The sequence below is a fragment of the Thunnus thynnus genome, chromosome 21 (genome assembly GCF_963924715.1).
Source record: "Thunnus thynnus chromosome 21, fThuThy2.1, whole genome shotgun sequence".
Taxonomy (NCBI): Eukaryota; Metazoa; Chordata; class Actinopteri; order Scombriformes; family Scombridae; genus Thunnus; species Thunnus thynnus.
Window position 1 is genome coordinate 23,622,567 of NC_089537.1, and position 17,830 is coordinate 23,640,396.

Here is a 17,830-nt window from a genome sequence, read left to right on the forward strand (position 1 = left end):
CTCCACTAAAGAGCACCTGTCATATGGGCCGTCAGAGGCATGCAGTGCATCCTTCTCCTCTTGTGAACTGTTCAGTTTTATTCCTTATCAGACATGTGTTTTAAAACAGAGAGTGTAGGTTTTACAAGAGAAAACCCCACCTCCAGTAAACACCGGTGCACAGCAGAAAGAGACAAACCCGACCTGAGCTGCACGGCCGCCTGCAGCTCAAAAACCTCCATAAAAATACACATATACCTGGACACGCTGCCAGTCACAGAGAACACACAGAGTGAAAGTAAAACAGAACAGATGTTTAATTGAAAGGTATGCAGTGTTTGTAATAGCAAATGATAGCATCACAGTCTGTGTTTAAAAATGGTGCTCATCACATCAGCTGTGAAAAGTATCATGCCAGCCTGTTACTGCAACAACTGGGAACAAGATTAGTTTGATTTAAGTCTTACTACTGCAGATATTGGCCTTTATTGATTTTTATTATTTATTGACATTGACGGTCATATTAGTTTTTGAACTTTCTTATTTTGTCCAAATTGTCTGTGATTTCAGTCACTGTGTTTTGCACCATGTCACCTGCCACCTGTCACAGACAGCTGCCCGAGAACCACAACAACATCTGGACTGAGCAAGACTGCACACAGAACCCTGATCTGTGGCTGAGGGATGTGGAAAAGTTTTGCCTTTCAGATAAGTGAATAGTTCTGCATTTTCACTAATAAAGTGTGTGTTCACAATCACATGGATCACTTTGGACATATCAAATATGTGTTTTATCCTTTATCTATTAGAGAAAATATGTTAAAAGTGTTTTATAATTTGCCATTTGTGCTACATGAAAATCAACTGCAGAACTGGAGTCATTTCACAACCACATCTTGATGTACACTTCCAAGAGGTTCTCCTTCAGCCCACCTGTGCATGAGACCTGGATTATATCTATCATGTCCACAGACCAGCTGTGAAAAACAGGGATGGCATTTTGCTGTAAGTTAAATCCAATTACTAGGGATGTAACAATACCAAAAACCCACAGTACAATAATACCACGATAAACGTCCATGATACGATATTTATAATGATATTTGAGAAAAAAAGAAATATGATGACTTGAAAAAACGTCCTTGACTATTTTTCCTTTTAACTTAAAGTGCTTCTGCTTTCCTTCTTTAATAAAATAAAATAAAAGTAGTCAGCCATGACCTAAGCATGTGCAAAAAATTGTCTGAATTGTCTTTGGCAATGATTGCACCATGTACAATTGCAAAACAAAAACAATGCAGCAGTCAGTAGCAGTTCTTTTATAAAATAAAATAATAAAATGAAATATTATTGCAGCAGCTGGGTCCTGTAAACAAAACACTCAAGTCACAAGTCACACTCACAGTGGAACATCAGTGTTTTTCAGTACCCCCTATGCTACTATCTACCTCCCTACCTAGAAGACTAGGCAGGCATTTATTTTAAAGTGCCAAAAACATGGAGTCAAGTCTGACAGTCAGTCACAAACTGGAACAGGAACATCTAGTTCAGTTCCTACTCAGAAAGTAGGCATTTTCTTAGTGCAACTGCATCTCACAAATCAAATAACAAACAAGAAATAAAATAATCAGATCTTGCAATACAATAAATCAACCTTCACTTTAGCTATTCAAGTAACTCAAACAGACAAACAAAAAACAAGTTAACTCAAACTCACTCACTCATCATCATCAGATAGATGTTTACAGTGTCCCCTGCTCTAGGAAAAACTTGCTTGCTCAGTACTGAGGGTGCTGGGACAGAGTGATATGTTTTGGCCATGGCTGACAGCAGTGGGTAAAACCGTGCATTGTCTCTCCACCACTTGAGAGGACAGAGAGTAAAATCGAGGTCTCTTTGCGGTACAAGTCAATTTCAGCCTCAATCCCAATGTTGGGGTGGTGCACTGTCCCAGTCCTTCAGGGAAAGAATCCTCAAGGAGATCTTCAAGTGCTGTCTTTTTGGAAGGAGGAGATTGTTCCTCCTCAGCTCCATGTGCTGTGTGTGGCAGGCCATCACTAGTCTCAGTCTGTCCTGCTGCATGTGTGGGGCTGCCCGGCGTTGCTCCTTCCCCTTCTGTTTCACTAGGGTTCTGTAGAAGCAAGCAGAGGTAGATAAAACTTCCTAAATGCCTCATCTTGTTTCTTTTCATAAAAGCAACAGAGCATCAGAGGCAAGCCCTGCACACAGGCACACTCTCTCTCCCTCTCATACACACAAGTTACCTGAACACACACACACAAAGAATATTTAAATATTTAAATAAATACCTGGTAATGCATCTGTGTTGCTTTCGACTTCGACTGCTGAAAACTTCCTCCCTCTGTCGTCTAGCTGGTGCAAGCTCCAGAAAATGGGGTCCAACGCTTTCTAGTAGAAACTAGTTTTACTTCCCTTGATATCAGTCTGTCAAGTCCTTCAGTATGGCTCTCTTCATTTGGGCGATGGTGGTGTAGTCTTCATCACACTGTGCCATGCTCTATTCGATCATGTGCTTGAGGGGCACAATGACAGACTGTAGGTCGAGACTCATCACGCAGCCCTGTGGTTGCTTTTTTTCAGCGGAAAGAGAAGCCTTACTATGTCCTCAGAGTCTGTGATGTCAGCTGGGTCCAGAGTATCTATGTCACATAAGTTATGCCTGACTTCATCACTCAGTAGCACTGCTTGCTGTTGCTCCAGGTAGCGCTCAATCATATCGACCACATCCATGATCAGTTTATGTACTAGCAGGTTCATTCTGTTTGGAGGCCAGCACAGCTGTGGTAGTTGAACTGCGGTGAAAAAACACTGCTACACGCCTCAAGTAGATGGCTGATGCGGCATACGTTCAAACCCGCTTGTGATGCAAGGTTTAAAGTGTGTGCAAAACACTTTGTATGGGGACAGTCCGGCCTCTCTCACTGCTACGTCCGTATGCTGTACATTGTCTATAATGACAGCCATGCCACACACCTAAATAAACCAGTAGGGCTCCTACACCAAACCAAAGGAGCTGCACTTTAATAACCAGATTCACTTTTCCCAGACACATCTGAATAGAAAGATTTCCTTCATGCAGAAAACATGAAACTGAGATTCTGTTTCTTGTTTGCCTAAACTGCAAAGTATTTTTAACAATATTTCTGTAAAAAATAATAATTTGAAAATATAGGTAAACCTGTCATGCATGTTTGTGTAATCAGACTGATAATTCCTAAACTGTTTTGTTGTTGCAGGTACTACAGTTATCTCCAGCAATCGTCCAGAACAGCAGCCTTTCAATCAACCTGGCAAACCACTTTAACAGTATATGTTATTTTAAAGTTTGACATTTTATTTATTATGGTTGTGGTTGGTAATTCTTTCAAGAAGAGCGCTGACACATTTAGATGTAATTATCTCTATAATAAGTGTAATAAAATATAAAGTTTTGTAGCACATTGTCTGTCATGCTTTTGGATTTATAGGTATTTAACTGTGGTAATGTTATGACACATAGTTGCAAGTTTTAAGCAGTACAATGTGATACAAAGCAATTCAATGTGAAACAGTTTTTAAAGCTTCATGACTCTGGCTGACCCTGTGAGAGCTCATGATTAAGCTCTGAGTTATTTGAGTGCTGTAATAATGTTGTATCACACTGCGGTGCCTTTTTCAATGATTTCAGAAAAAACAAGGTACAATATGTGTTGTTTTTAGCCAAAACAATTATCATGAAACATTATATAACTGTTTTAAACAAATTAGGACATCACAAAGAGAGGTGCAATCTGTTATTACAGTGTAGTGCAAAACAAAGTGAAGACGATTGAGTCAAAATTACATACAAAAGTATGAAAAAATGAATACAAAGACAAATGTTCACAATGCTGTTTCCATTATGAAACTGCATAACTGTATGGTCATTTTGGAGGCTGTAGTTTGTGGTACTGCTGAACTATATTTCATTATAAAGAGCAGTGTTTTCTGTTATTTAGCCTAACCTCATCGACATAATGAGATGGACACAAGATTAGAAATTCCTGTCAGTATAGTACAATACATTTCAACAGTAGTAAAATCTGGAGCCTCCAAAATGATCATAGATTTGAAACAACACTGAAAAGGTTTAAACAAAAACTTAACATTATCACCTTCATAAATGGAGGATTTGTTCACAGGACTGTTGTATTAGACTGCATTAGTTTTAGCTAGGTGACCTTATACACTGGAAGCAGAGTGTTTAACTTTATTAACTGTTAGATTTACCTGTTCAGAATGAAGCCTTTCGCCTTGCAAATACTGCAAGTGGCCCAGGCACTTGGGGATCTGGGCCAGCTCCATGGCTTGTCCCTCAGACATGGCTCGTGTCCTAGCAGCACCACAAACCCTGGTAGGTAGTGAGGGCAATGAATTCCTCATCTGAAGTCATTGACGGCAAACTTTTCTTGTGTAAACTCTAACTGATGAATGAGTAGTTGAATGGTTGATTACACTGCCATGCTGAATTAAACATATACTAGCCATTTAGTGAATATACTGGACAATGAGATGAAATGTAGCAATTTATATTAGCCTATCTTACTAGCAAGATAGATTGCATTGCCACACTGTAATGATAAACTAACTAGTTTATTCAAAATGTAAGCTCCACTACAATTTATCATTTCATATTGTGACAACTGTTTGTAAAATGTGTGCAGTTCTTACCTGTGAGTATGATGTTTTGTATTAAGGCTGTAAAACCCAACAGAAGAGCTCTGTTACTTCCAGTCCCCAGAGAGAAATCAACACAGTGGCTGTGCGCACGGACCAGAGCTGCTTCCATAGGAGTCTCATGCCACAGCTAGCTTAATTTCCAGATGTTTCCTCTCTCTGCTTCAATCGATGGACACATATCTGAGATTCAGACTTAAGATGAAGTCTGTGTGCCACCTTGAATTGACTCAGGTCATGCCTGGCACATATTGATGAGGAGTGTATTCTTGAGAATATATCTGACCACTCAACAACTGTAAATTGCACATTCAGATCTGTCTGCCATGCCTCTCACAATGCATCAAGAAATGCTGTCTCTGCATAGATGAAAGTTTCATATACATAAAAGATATTGTGCCTTTCAGCGATGGAGCTGCTGGGAATAGAATAGAATACTAGGGGCTGCAGGTAATGATCCCATGTGGTTACAGGCCCAATCCCAAATCTGTAAATATCTTAAAAAAAAAAAAAAAAGATGCTCTTGGTATATCAAATTTAGCTCTGAGCTGATCAAATGAGGCAAAAACATCTGCTATGTACAGATCCTTAAATGAGACAACACTCTTCTCATGCCAAACGAAGAAGGAGTGATGATTTGCCACAACTGGGGCACAGAGCGAGCCAGCCTGCCAGCCAAAGTGATTCTGCACCTGAGCCCATATTCTTAGAGACTGATGGACTAAGGGGCGGCGGAAGTGTGGAGCGGTGCAATAGGCATTGCAGAATACAACAAAGCTGGGAGGGATGTTTGCAGGCAGGCATCAGCCTCCATCAGGACCAAAGCAGGAGCCCCATTGTTGGCCTAGGTTTGAAGCCAGTATGCCAAAGCTCTCAGGTTACTTGCCCAATAACATAAATGCAAAAGTGGTAAAGCCATATTACCCACTGGTCTAGGTCTTTGTAAAAATTTCTTACGGATACGAGATGGATTCTTATTCCAAATAAAATCAGAGATAATCTTATTGAGATGTGAAGAAAAAGATTTGTTAATAAAGATTGGTATAGTTTGGAACAGGTATACAAATTTGGGCAAAGTATTGAATTTAATTAGATTAATTCTGCCTGCTAAAGAGAGGAATCATAGACCATTTGTTGATTTTGGTCACCTTAACAGAATGGGAATTAAAGGAGTCAAGTAGTAGGAGACTGTGCAGCAGAGTTTACAGGACAAAGTTCACTCTTTGAAACAATAATCTTACACTCAGAAAGTTTGCTAAAGTGATCAAGTGCAGTCATAATGTGGGTCGAAGTATTCTGGGGATCAGTTATATATAACAATAAATCATCAGCATATAATGATATTTTATGTTCCCTTCCCCCCCTTCATATGCCACAAAACACAGGTGAGGAATGCAGTGAGATTGCGAGAGGCTCGATAGCTATCGCATACGATTTGTTGTGGAAAATACTGGGAATCAATATTATTGGTGCACACTGAAGATGTTGGGGACTTGTATTGCATTTTTACCCATGAAATGAATTTTGGACCAAATCCAAATCTCACTAGACTCTGAAAGAGGTAGCTCCATTCAACTCTATCAAATGCTCAGATAGTGGTTGATTGGGATCTGAGGAATGCATGATATTTAAAAGCTGGAAAATATTTTGAAAAGAGAGATGTTTTTTAAAAAACCAGTTTGGTCTGAAGAAATAATAGAAGGTAGGGTGGACTCTAGGTGATGAGCCAAGACCTTAGCCAGTAATTTACAATCCACATTAAGGAGTGATATAGGAAGAAATGACCCACAACTAAGGGGATCATTATCCTTTTTCAGTAGAACAGAAATAGAAGCCTGATAGAAAGGATTCCTCAAAAATTTTGCATATTGTAAAGAGCTGCTCTGGTTTCCTCCATAGACAGAGGTTCCTCCAATTGCTCCATGAATGATTCACTTAACTTGAGGTAAATTTATGCTCTGAAAAAATGAATTGAATTTAGAAGGGTCATGGACCACCTCAGTAGTATAGAGAGAGGAATAAAATATTTTAAACTCATCCTTAATCTCCTGCTCAACATTAGAAATCTGACCATTGTGTTTATGGACACTTGTGATCAGAGTAGAGGCCGTGAACTGTCTAATCTGTTGGGCGAGAATCTTGTCCGCCTTATTTGAATATTTATACAGGCTAGAGCAAAACTGAAGTAGTAGCTGTTTTGTATGGTGGGTGGTCATCAAGTCAAACTCTGTCTGCAGAGTTGACCTCTCCTTGAAAAGTTCAGGAGTGGGAGCAGTTGAGTAATTATAGTCCAATTGTTGAATTTGGTCAGAGAGATCTTTATGATGTCATTTCATTTTTATTTGATAAATGACCAATATGATGAAGTGGTTATTAAAATAACATTACATTTTTTTGTTGATTGACTAATCAGTTAATGGACTAATTGTTTCTGCACTACTCAACAATGATAATCAGTACATACATTGTTACAAAGCAGGAACTTTGGACATTGCCTACTTCTTGTTTGCGAGACATGGACCCGGCTGAGTTAGCTTTATCAGAAAAAAAAGATGTCTTTGTCTGTCAAATAGACACACTTCAGTCAACATGATACAGGACAAAATGAAGCTAAATGGAAATACAGTGGAAAAATAGCAGAGTAGTGCAGCTCCTTTGGGAGCGTTCAGTGTGGAGGAGTCAGGTTAGCAGCACTGCAGTGAATGTAACAGTCTATATTCAGTATGAGGTACAGTTTGTCAGAAAATAAATGCCTCAGCTCTTCAACAACCAAGCCAAGTTCCCTGTATTGTTTTGCAGCAGCTGAATATGCTGATGGAGTTAACCCTGAAGTTAGCTACAACTTAGCCCTGGATCTGTAATTACATCACTCTACACTCATTGCAAGATACATAAAACAGAGACATATTTTAATCGGAATTTTCAATTTTTTTCACTATTTTTCAATAAATATTATTCAATGATAATCAATGATTTTCTGTTTATATGTCAGTGCAAATAATTCAGCTCCGCTGTTAGGGCAGAGAACATGTACACAGGTGTGTTTAATATAAGAAAATTGTTTATGTGTAAATGTGACAATTAATCATGATACTGATTTTAGATGATATAGAGCCATACTCTATGATCACCTAATCTAACACAGTGATCATCTCAAAAGACAAAAAATATCATGTAGTCTGATCCTGTCATGCATGTAGGAAGTGGAGGAAGCGGAGTATGGTCAATGCATTCTTTACCCGACCATTTTCATGGCTTGGTACTACCAGGCTTTTGTGGGTTACGACCAGTCCTTCAGTTACAAGCATCAAGTTTGTGTCAAGCTCCCCACTCCAGTCTAAATTGCTGCTCCTTATTTAGGTTTAGTGGCACAGGAGAGAATAAGGCTTTCAAGAGCTCAAGAGAAGTGACCATTATCCAGTCCTATTTACTTCTGAGTTCAGGGCACAACCACATTCACACAATCATGTATCAGCTTTTCTCCATCTGGGGCCCAAACAAAGGAACTGCTGCAGTTCTTCATCAAAATGAGTACGAATTCCATTTCCCCTAGGGAAAATAACACAATGAAGAGTCAGGAGGGTTAATGATACTTGTGAATAACTCCCCATGTGGGCCATTTGGGGTTGAGTTTTCAGAGAGAGAGAGAGCAAGAAAGAAAGAGACGGAGAAAAAGAGAGAGAAAGGAGCATGCTTAGTGACAGTGATCCATTTTGAATATAATCAGGCGCTGCTGCTTTAGCTATTAAAAACAAATTAAGCAAAAGCACAATTAGAGGGCATTGTCATGCAAATGCTATGAGATGTATTGTTCTCTGCCAGAACACATGTTAAATCTAATTAAAGTGAACTCTGGGCTGTCTACTCTGTTGTTTTTGGAAGAGAAGAAGAGCAACACAGCGGATGCACTAGAGATCTAAATGTGTAGATGGACAAACTAAATAATAGCCTCTTGACACTGTTTTTCTTTACACTTTCAGAAAATATAGTTAATTATTCAGATAAGACAAATCATCATGAAAAAGGCAGATTATGAGGGCCATAGTCCACAAATGGTTTGTGTTTTGCCCTCTGAGGTAGTAAATACACTGATGTCAGTCTTGGCTTATGGGGAACAATTTATCCAAACGATACTAGATTCGGGCAATTGAAAAAGTAATAAGAGAAAAAAAGCTGAAACTTAGAACTGCAAATGCTTACAACTGCAAACTTACAACTGCAAATCCCTCCAAGCTTAAGATCTCCTCCAGACATGTTTTAAGACATAGAAAAATAATGGTTTGAATGGTTTGCTTTGAATAATAAGTACTGTCTGATATGTTTTTTCCACCAAAAAGTTAAAGTGAACATATGCTTTTTCTGGTTTTCTGTTAATTCATATGCTCTTATGATGTCAGATATCTATGATAAAGGTATACTATGCAGGATTTATCAGTTGGTGTTTGTAAACACAGCATTCAAAGTTGACCCCTCCTCATGGGTGCCTGGTTATAGTTAAAAGTGGGGGGTGCAAGATTAGTGACAGGCAAGGGAAATATGGCAGGAAATTTTTCATTTAATTAACTCATGAAAGTGCCATTTCCTGCAATATAGAGCCTTCAATCATGACCAATAAAGCTGCTCTTTCAAAATAAAGCTCAGTTTATATAGCACTGTATTTTAAAATATTAGTCTCTTTCTGTGCTCCCAGAGTCTGCTCTGTTACTTCATTCTACATTAAGGAGAGCAACACACTTATGAATACACTGAACTGGTTTGAACAAATGAACTTAGGCCACTCATGGAAAGAATGGGCGGGAGACAGAGAGAGAGAGAATGTGTGAGAGTGAGTAAGAGAGAGAGAGAGAGAGAGAGAGAGAGAGAGAATGATCCAAGTCTGTTAACTCGCTGGGCAGTTTAAAAAAAATTCAACAAACTTTGACATTTTATTTTTAGTCTGCACCAACAGAGTCAGAGTGACTGTCTGACATCGGTCTTGACTGCGGCACAATGATTGAAAACCAACCACATATATATTCAGAACGCTTATGTAGTTCTTCCTGCTGTAACAGACTAGGTAAGGATGGGATGCTACAAATGTAATTTTTAATTCATATACTACATATGAAATGGCCAGATATGACTATTTTTGATCTAAACTAGCTCAAATATTTTAAAATAGCAAAGATGTATGATCAAAAAACGGGGATGCAAAAGCACATGTTCGCTCCCCCCAAAATAGTAGAGGTGCAGCTGCTCCACTTGCTCCATTGCTCAGGTGCCTATGCCTGTTGTCTCTGGCTCCACCAGAATGACCAGAGAGTTAGATATATATGTATATATATATATATATATATATATATATATATAGAGAGAGAGAGAGAGAGAGAGGTGGTCAAGTGAGCTAGAGAGTGAATGAAGAGAGCGAGCAGCAGATAAATTAAACATTATTTTCTGATTGTTTCATGGCGGTTACATTCTAAAGCACAAATAAACACGCCCACACCCCTGCACACCTCCACACAACCCTCCATCAAGGTACTGCATTGCCAAATTTTGTGTGTGCACAGCATGGATGTATAAAGAGAACTGAATACAGCGTCAGAGGTGGGGCCCCATTCATTCCTATGAAAGTTCCTCAGTGGTGCATGAAGCCAAAAAAGCCACTTCCTGAAAACATACTGCGCACACTCTATGGGCCCAATACACCCATGGAACATGCTCACTACAGAATGTAACCTGGTCCTGACCTCACAACCTGCGCTCTGTTATTGGCTGGGATTACACACCCAGTGCCGAAAGGTTGACGCCTAGAAGCGTCCAGCAAAATAAGAAAATACAGGCAGAGGGCAGGATCTCTGGAGAGAACACTTCTAGTGGGTCATAAGTGATGATTGAGAGGGATTACTTTTGTATGAGTCTATATATTGTTTTGTTTTGTTTTAGGAAAATCCTGCATAGTATGCCTTTAAGCATGGTCAAAGTTTCAGAATTTGAGGTGAATTTAGGTAGACATTTTCCCTGCAAGTCAAAAGCCAGGACTCCAGACTCTTCCCAATGCTTCTTTTGCAACGTTGTTTTCTATCTTGCAGACAAGCTTAGCTTGTCCTACATGCCCCTTAACGGCCATCTGTTCCATAGTCTCGGTTGCTAAGGTTGTTGCTAAGGTTTTTCCATGTGTTGTTTGCGTTGTCCACTCTCATATTTCAGATCAGATTCTGGATCAAACATGTACAGATGTATTTGAGAAGATATAATTAGAGTAAAGAACAAGAAAAATAACTTAAATCCTACTACTATAGTTTGTTTCATGGTTAGTTGAAATGGCTGGTAAAAGTCTGCTGAGGGGCAGTTTCCAAGAGCTGGCCAATCAGAACAGAGTGGGCTCATCGGGCTCATCCTGTTTCAGACAGAGGCTAAACTGAGGGACTGTGTAATGGGTCACTATAAGATAAATAAAGAGTTTTTAACTGTAAATCATGCAAAGATATTCCAGTAGAGCCCCAAAATATAAGTACAGACCTGGAAATATACGTGATATGTCCCCTTTAAATTACTTTAGAAATTATTACAATTACATCTACTTCTTCTGCCTCATTGAAAAATACAGAATATATGAAAATACAAATATTTTTCATTCCAAAAGTTTAACAGCTGGACACAAGATGTTTCCTGCTTCACGAAAAGTCCATTCTCAGTGTATGTGCACTGGAGGCTTCAAGTTTCCACATCACAGTTGTGCAAGTTGCATACTGGACCACGACTGGCTTCCAAACTAGTTGTGATGTCACAAATCATGCTCATATGTACATGCCTTAAACTCAGATTTAACTCTTCTCCTACACACTCTGCACATACATCATTCTGCACAGTGAAGCTCAAAGATCCAAGTGAATTAACAATAAACAACACACATTTTGAGTGGAGGGGGACTTAAATGTGAGGCTTCAAATAGTCAACAATGCCCCTTCACTCTTCCAGACAACAAAAAAATGTTTCAGTGACATCACTGCTGCAGCTACCCTGAGGTCAGGACCTGAGTAAGTTCTACTAGTGTACAGCACATAAATATATAGAATGACAGTACTTTCCCCAGCTGTTATTTCAGGTTGTATTAATTAATAGTCATAGTAACCAATGTAAACATATCAATGTACAAAACATGAGGTGGAACGAAACTGACCAGTATCCGCTGGAGTGTAGAGTGGCCATTGTCATTACACAGATAAAAACAGCATTCACTTTTAAGTCGATCTGAAATGTGACGTTGGTTGATATTTTGAGACTGAACAAGGTTTGTTTGATTGTTGTTTTTTGAAGGCTGCCTCTGGCTGCCAGTCAGTCAACTATGATTGTAGCATTTGTTTGTTATTTGCTTATTAGTCATTCAAATAAGACAAAAAATACAAATAAACAATGGGAGATTCAAGCATGAATGCAATTTCAATTTTATTGTACTCTGCCTATTAGATTATGAGATAAATTATGGTGTGTAAATTTGAAAATTTGACATTGTGTCTGTGCAAGAGAAAAGCTCATGAAGTGTCCAAAATGGAAATAGTGAAATCTTTTGGGAGCATGAATGTGCTCAGTATTGATGAAAATATGACACTACTTTTATATATTTGATGATTTTGGAACATAAAAAGGTCAGTTCTGTATTGCCAATTGAAATTACAAATATTGATTGAAAGCACCAGGGTTTAAGCAAGTTAGTGGAGATTTTGTAGAAATAGGTTGCCAAAGACCCTTGATGAGATTTATTCATTCTTGAAATGTAAGCTTGGGTTGTCAGTTGATGAGCTTGTCTGATCTTCCTGAGGGGAAGGCAACATTGAAGGTAAGCAGGCCCCTGACTCATATCATACTGATTCAACACAGGCGTGCCGGATTAATTTCAGAAGTGCAGAGGCCAAAAAGTGTGTGTGTGTGTGTGTTAAGGCCTTTTCATACTTCCTGCGTTCCATGTCCATGAACAGCAGTGGACTTGCATGCAGACGTGCACACATTTCCATTCATTCTTCTCAGGGGTCTGCGGACACAGACGCGTTCCACATGTGCGCACTAGTAAACAGGGTTGCAGTGTGATAACTTTCCAGAGTTGTGAGTATTACAAACCGCTGTGCAGTGTTTTTCTCATCAGCCTTTAAATGCGATAATCTGTTACTCCAGCCGGACTTGCTGGATCGTATTTCATTGTCTCACCAGCACTTTAAACAACACGCCCACACTAACACAGCCTCTTGTATTGTTTTACACAGTGTGTGTGTGTGTGTGTGTGTGTGTGTGTGTGTGTGTTTTACGCTATGTGTAACAGCTAAACTCTTTACACACAGTCAGTGGTATAGATGGGTAGCAGATCACAGAACATAAATTACTGTCAGATCCTGACCAATCTGGTGTTAATGAAGTTACTGCTGCTGTGCCACATGCGTAAATGCACACATCACTCTAAATTTAAAGACACTTATCATGTCATTTATTGTTTCAGCTGCTGTGTGATGCTACAGGTATTTAATAATCTCAAAGGAAAGTGTCTGACACATAGCCAGCTGTGGACAGCAGAACATCAAGAGTGATGTTTCACATTCAGTGACACCTGACATATTATTGTAAGATTCAGACAATCTAACACGTTTCAGACCTACAGAGTCATATTAATAGCTATAGCCTATTCTGATGGACATTTCAATATATTATGTTATAGATGCGAAATACTAAAGAAGTAAAAGAAGCAAAATACATGAAAGTTGGTTTGTGATTGTGGAGAGCTCTGTGTGTTCCCATTTCTGCTAATTAAAGCCACATTATGGTTTTCATTATGGACCAATCTCTGTGCTGAAATGTGGAGAAAGGTCTGAAACACTGGAAACCACTCCGCTCACTGTAAACAATAACTTTACTGCCTGTAATACATCCATGGCCTGTATGCGTCTTGTTATTTGCAGCACCATATTACTCCATATTACTACTTACTACTTTTACCAGGATTAAAACTGGTAAAAACACTCAATAAAGCAGTTTCACATAAAAAAAAATAAAAAAAATCAGTGTTTCTCTGCAAGCTGAGCTGCTGCTAATGTTTGCTTAGCTTGTTTCTCTGGCAACTTAAGATCCACACATTCAACAGGTTTTTACCAGCAGCAAACAAACATGGGGATTAAAACAGGTAAAAAGACTCAATAAAGCAGCTTCAATTAAAAAAATCAGTATTTCTCCGACGCTGTTTGGTGGACAGAGGACATCCGAGAGGGGCTCTATGTGAGCCAAGCTGCTGCTAACGTTTGCTCAGCTTGTTTCTCTGGTAACCTAAGATCCAGTGATTCAATATTGGACATGGCAAGTTTGTCCTCGTCCCCATCGTCTTCTCATGAGAACATTTCTACCTGCCATCAGCCTTGGTCTGACCCATTTGAGATTCCTAGATTTTCATATGATGTAGCCTTGCTGCCTAAAAGGTATAATGAAGCCAAACAGGAGAATGGAAACTCGCTTAAAATAAGGAAAGACACTAAATCTGAGATACTTGACAAATTGGCAGAAGAATTGTGCACATACACTGCCTACCCATCAAGAGAAGAATATGACTTTGTTGCACAAAATCTCATCAACAAACATCCTTGCCTGAGGGAGACTGGGTCTGCCAAGGGTTGGTACTGCTGGAAATTCAGCTTAAAATCCAAATTGGAAACTACAGGAACATGCTCCTTGAGGCTGGTGGCTCTGAACTCCAAGTTAATCGCTGCTCCTCACGACCAAAACAGAAGCTCAAGAAAGCTACAAAAGCCAAAGTCAATTTTCTTCCCGACTTCCCTGAAGGAAGAACCCAAAATGTTCTGGAAGAAGAGAGGTTAGCCATTATTGGAGAGATGAAGAAAAAGAAAGCTGAAATGAAAGCAACAAAATGATAGTCAGCCCCTTCTCCTTGCAACAAAAGAAAATTGTGGAACAAGAGCCACCTGTGGCAGAGGTGAAGACAAAGTGGCCAGCTTTGTTCTTGCTTTTAATTTGACATGCTTACATTATTAATTTCCAGTTGGCATTGTGGGTGTATGTGATGTGCTATTGTAGCTTTGTATTTTGTATGTGTCCTATGTGTTTTTTGCTTTATACTGTTTGTTATTGTGCTGCTATATGTTTCAATTGTGACACACTGAAGGGGCTGCAGATGAAAACTAGCTATAAGCTAACTCTAGTACAGTACATGAAATGGTAACATTTATGTTTAACACTATACATAGTCCCAATAAATAAATAAGATCAGGTAATGGTCTCAGGTCAGGGGTGTAGACTAGATACCTTTAAGCGAAAATTGCAGCTCTGATGCTGAATTTGGGTCAGGGGTTAGTTTGCATGACTTATATGGGGTTTATGGGTTATTGATCAAATTAACAGGGATAATATCAGTCTTTACAGTAACAACAGCTCTTCAATGCTCAGCTCCGACAGTGTCAGTGAAACTTTCAAAACAGGTGTTATTTGGATAATTGACCACATATTGGGAATGTACATGGTTACTTTCTTGCCTGAAAAAATATTAAAACTTAATAAAGTGACATATTAACAGTCCTTCAGTGAAAATTTCAACAGTATTCAGCTTGGCTCTGCCATTACTGGGCAGCACTGCTTCTTCCTCTTATATTGGACTGAGGGCAGACTAGATGATGCAGTGACTCATTATCGCCCCTGTGGTACAAAGTGGTATTACAAGACAGTATGGGCCGAAGCTAGCTGGTTGGCATGCTAACATCATTAGATATCTCTGCAGCACAATACATACAGGTCTTTGACATAATGTCAAAACTGTTATTTCTTTACATTCTGTTGATAATTTTATTTAGTTTGGGAGTGTTTTACATTAAAATTCTGGCCAGTTCTTAACATTATACCTTTAAATAATGTAAACAACAAATTTTCATTCCCAGTCAATAGCAACAAAACTGTTTAGCCATCTGCTGTTGTGAAGGAGAACTACAGTGTGGCCGGGAGATGAGCCAGACAAAACGCCATTATTTCCTATAACTGTGAGGCAGCTCACTTATCTGCATGGATCGAGCTGAAAAAAGTTTGTGTTTTCTTTTTATTTCCTATAGAGTGAAGCTGAATTCACTTGAATCACCTCAGCTGACCTGAGAGGGTCCTTTTTTTCTGGGCTGGACCAACATTTGCCTCGATTACTGCAGCTCTACAGGGCCAGGATTGGCAGCTTTCCAGAGCTGAAAAATCTCCTAAACATGCTTGATGATGATGTAAGTATTTTAGCTTAGGGATGCACCAAAGTATCGATGATACATTTTGGAAGATACTCACTCAAGTTTAATAACAGTGATGTCTAATTTGACGGATGCCACAACTTATATTATTACACTTGAAATCCCAGCATGTGAGATGTCATATGCTTTGCTTTACTCTTTGGGAAGGCTACAGAGACCGAGGACAGCAAGGCAAGGGAAATGAATGTCAGCATCCTTCTGATAAAAGAAGTAGAGGATCTTCTTGACGTCTCGGTGGTGCTGAAGCATCAGATCAATCTGTATGGCATCAAGGACCACTCACATGCGGTAGCTATGCTAATGGGTTTGCTATATGCACTGAAGATTGACTAACCAAAGGAGCTGCAGTATACCTTCAAAGTCATTCAGAAGGTTCTCATGAATATCGGTAGTGAGCACTGCTTTGCACAGCCATCCTCACAAGAAAAACGACAGCATATGTCTAAAATTCTGGCCAGCAAAAACAACCTATAGTTACGTTTATGCCATCTACTGGCCGTAGTAATTATGACCCAGGGAAGCGACGCAGATGACGTCAATGTAAGGTGAATTAATAAGGTGACTTGATGAGATGATTTTTGCCTTGTGAGGAGGAAGAGTGTTGGGTGGATGACTAGATAATGGAATTTGCTGCAGGAGACCACTGTTTGCCTTCCACGTCCAACTGTGAGTGTCATGCGTCAAACCATGAGTGTCATTTTTTTAAAAACTGTGATGTCATGGTGTTTACTGTTAAGGAAGTATAAAACACGTTTCAAGTGATCATTTTAACCCAAACCATCATCTCTCCCTAACCCTACCGAAGTGTTTTTTTGTATCTAAACCTAACCAGACCTTAACCACACCTTTGTCTTTCTATAAAATATAATTATTTTTTAATAGTGATTTGTAATCCTTTTGGAAAGCCAGAGTGTATTACTACAGGTGCACGATGGCGTAAAAATAACTATAGGTTGTTTTTGCCTGCCTGAATTTCAGACCTACACTGTCATTTTTTATGAGGATGTGTTGCTCTGCAAGGGTTCACTGACTGAGGAATAGACTTCTTTATAAAACTGTGTAGGCACTAGGGATGTGCAGAGAGCCCAGTATTTGTATTTATATCTATATTTGTTGAGGCAGCAAAATTATTTATTTTTGTATTCCAATAAAAGTGGAAATAGGTGTAAAAAAATGCAGTTTTTATTTTTTATTACGCTTTTAATTTTAGGATATTAAAGTGTTAGTAAGTGTTAATAAGTGTTTATGAATAAGCTATCTTACGAAGGAGGTCCCCAAACCTCTGCAGATGATCAGATGTGCCACCGCATTCTGGTCTTCATCCAGAACAAAACAGTACATCACCCCGCTGTTCATATCCCTCCACTGGCCCGCATCAAATTCAAAACCTTGATGCTCGCTCACAAAACAGCAACTAAAACCTGCCTGAACATCCTCCTGCTCAATGTACTCTGCCACTGAAAGTCCGCTGGTACTACCACTGCAAAAGGGGCTTAAGTCGCTAGCTAGACTTTTCTCCTCTGTATTTCCCAAGAAACACAACCCGACGTCACTGCAGCTGAAGGCTGCGGTGGCCAATCACAGCCAGAGATCAGACTGATCAGAGCTGTAAACCCTGCCATGAGGGAGTATAAAGATGTTACTAGGACGAGGGGAGAACATTTCTCTTCATTTGATAGCGTTAAAAGTAAAGTTAGACTTTGCTGTCTGCTTCCCGACTCATTTTAAAAAAGACGAGAGAAAAAGAGAGAGAGAGAAAGAGAGAGAGAGCAGCTGTGGTCGAGAGAGCTAGAGAGTGAATGAAGAGAGGGAGCACTGGAAGCGAGAAAGCTGGTGAATCAGATCAATAAAACATTATTTTCTAATTGTTTCATAGCAGTTAC

General features: G+C 39.3%; 1 long non-coding RNA gene across 1 annotated transcript; it reads right to left on the bottom strand.

Annotated features, from left to right (window-relative positions):
* Positions 1 to 272: 272 nt before the first annotated feature.
* On the bottom strand, positions 273 to 3,714 carry LOC137173213 (uncharacterized). The gene is made up of 2 exons (XR_010925131.1): positions 2,289 to 3,714; positions 273 to 2,069 (listed from the first exon to the last, which is right to left on the bottom strand). It is a non-coding gene; the product is annotated as an uncharacterized lncRNA (long non-coding RNA).
* Between the last annotated feature and the right edge of the window lie 14,116 nt (positions 3,715 to 17,830).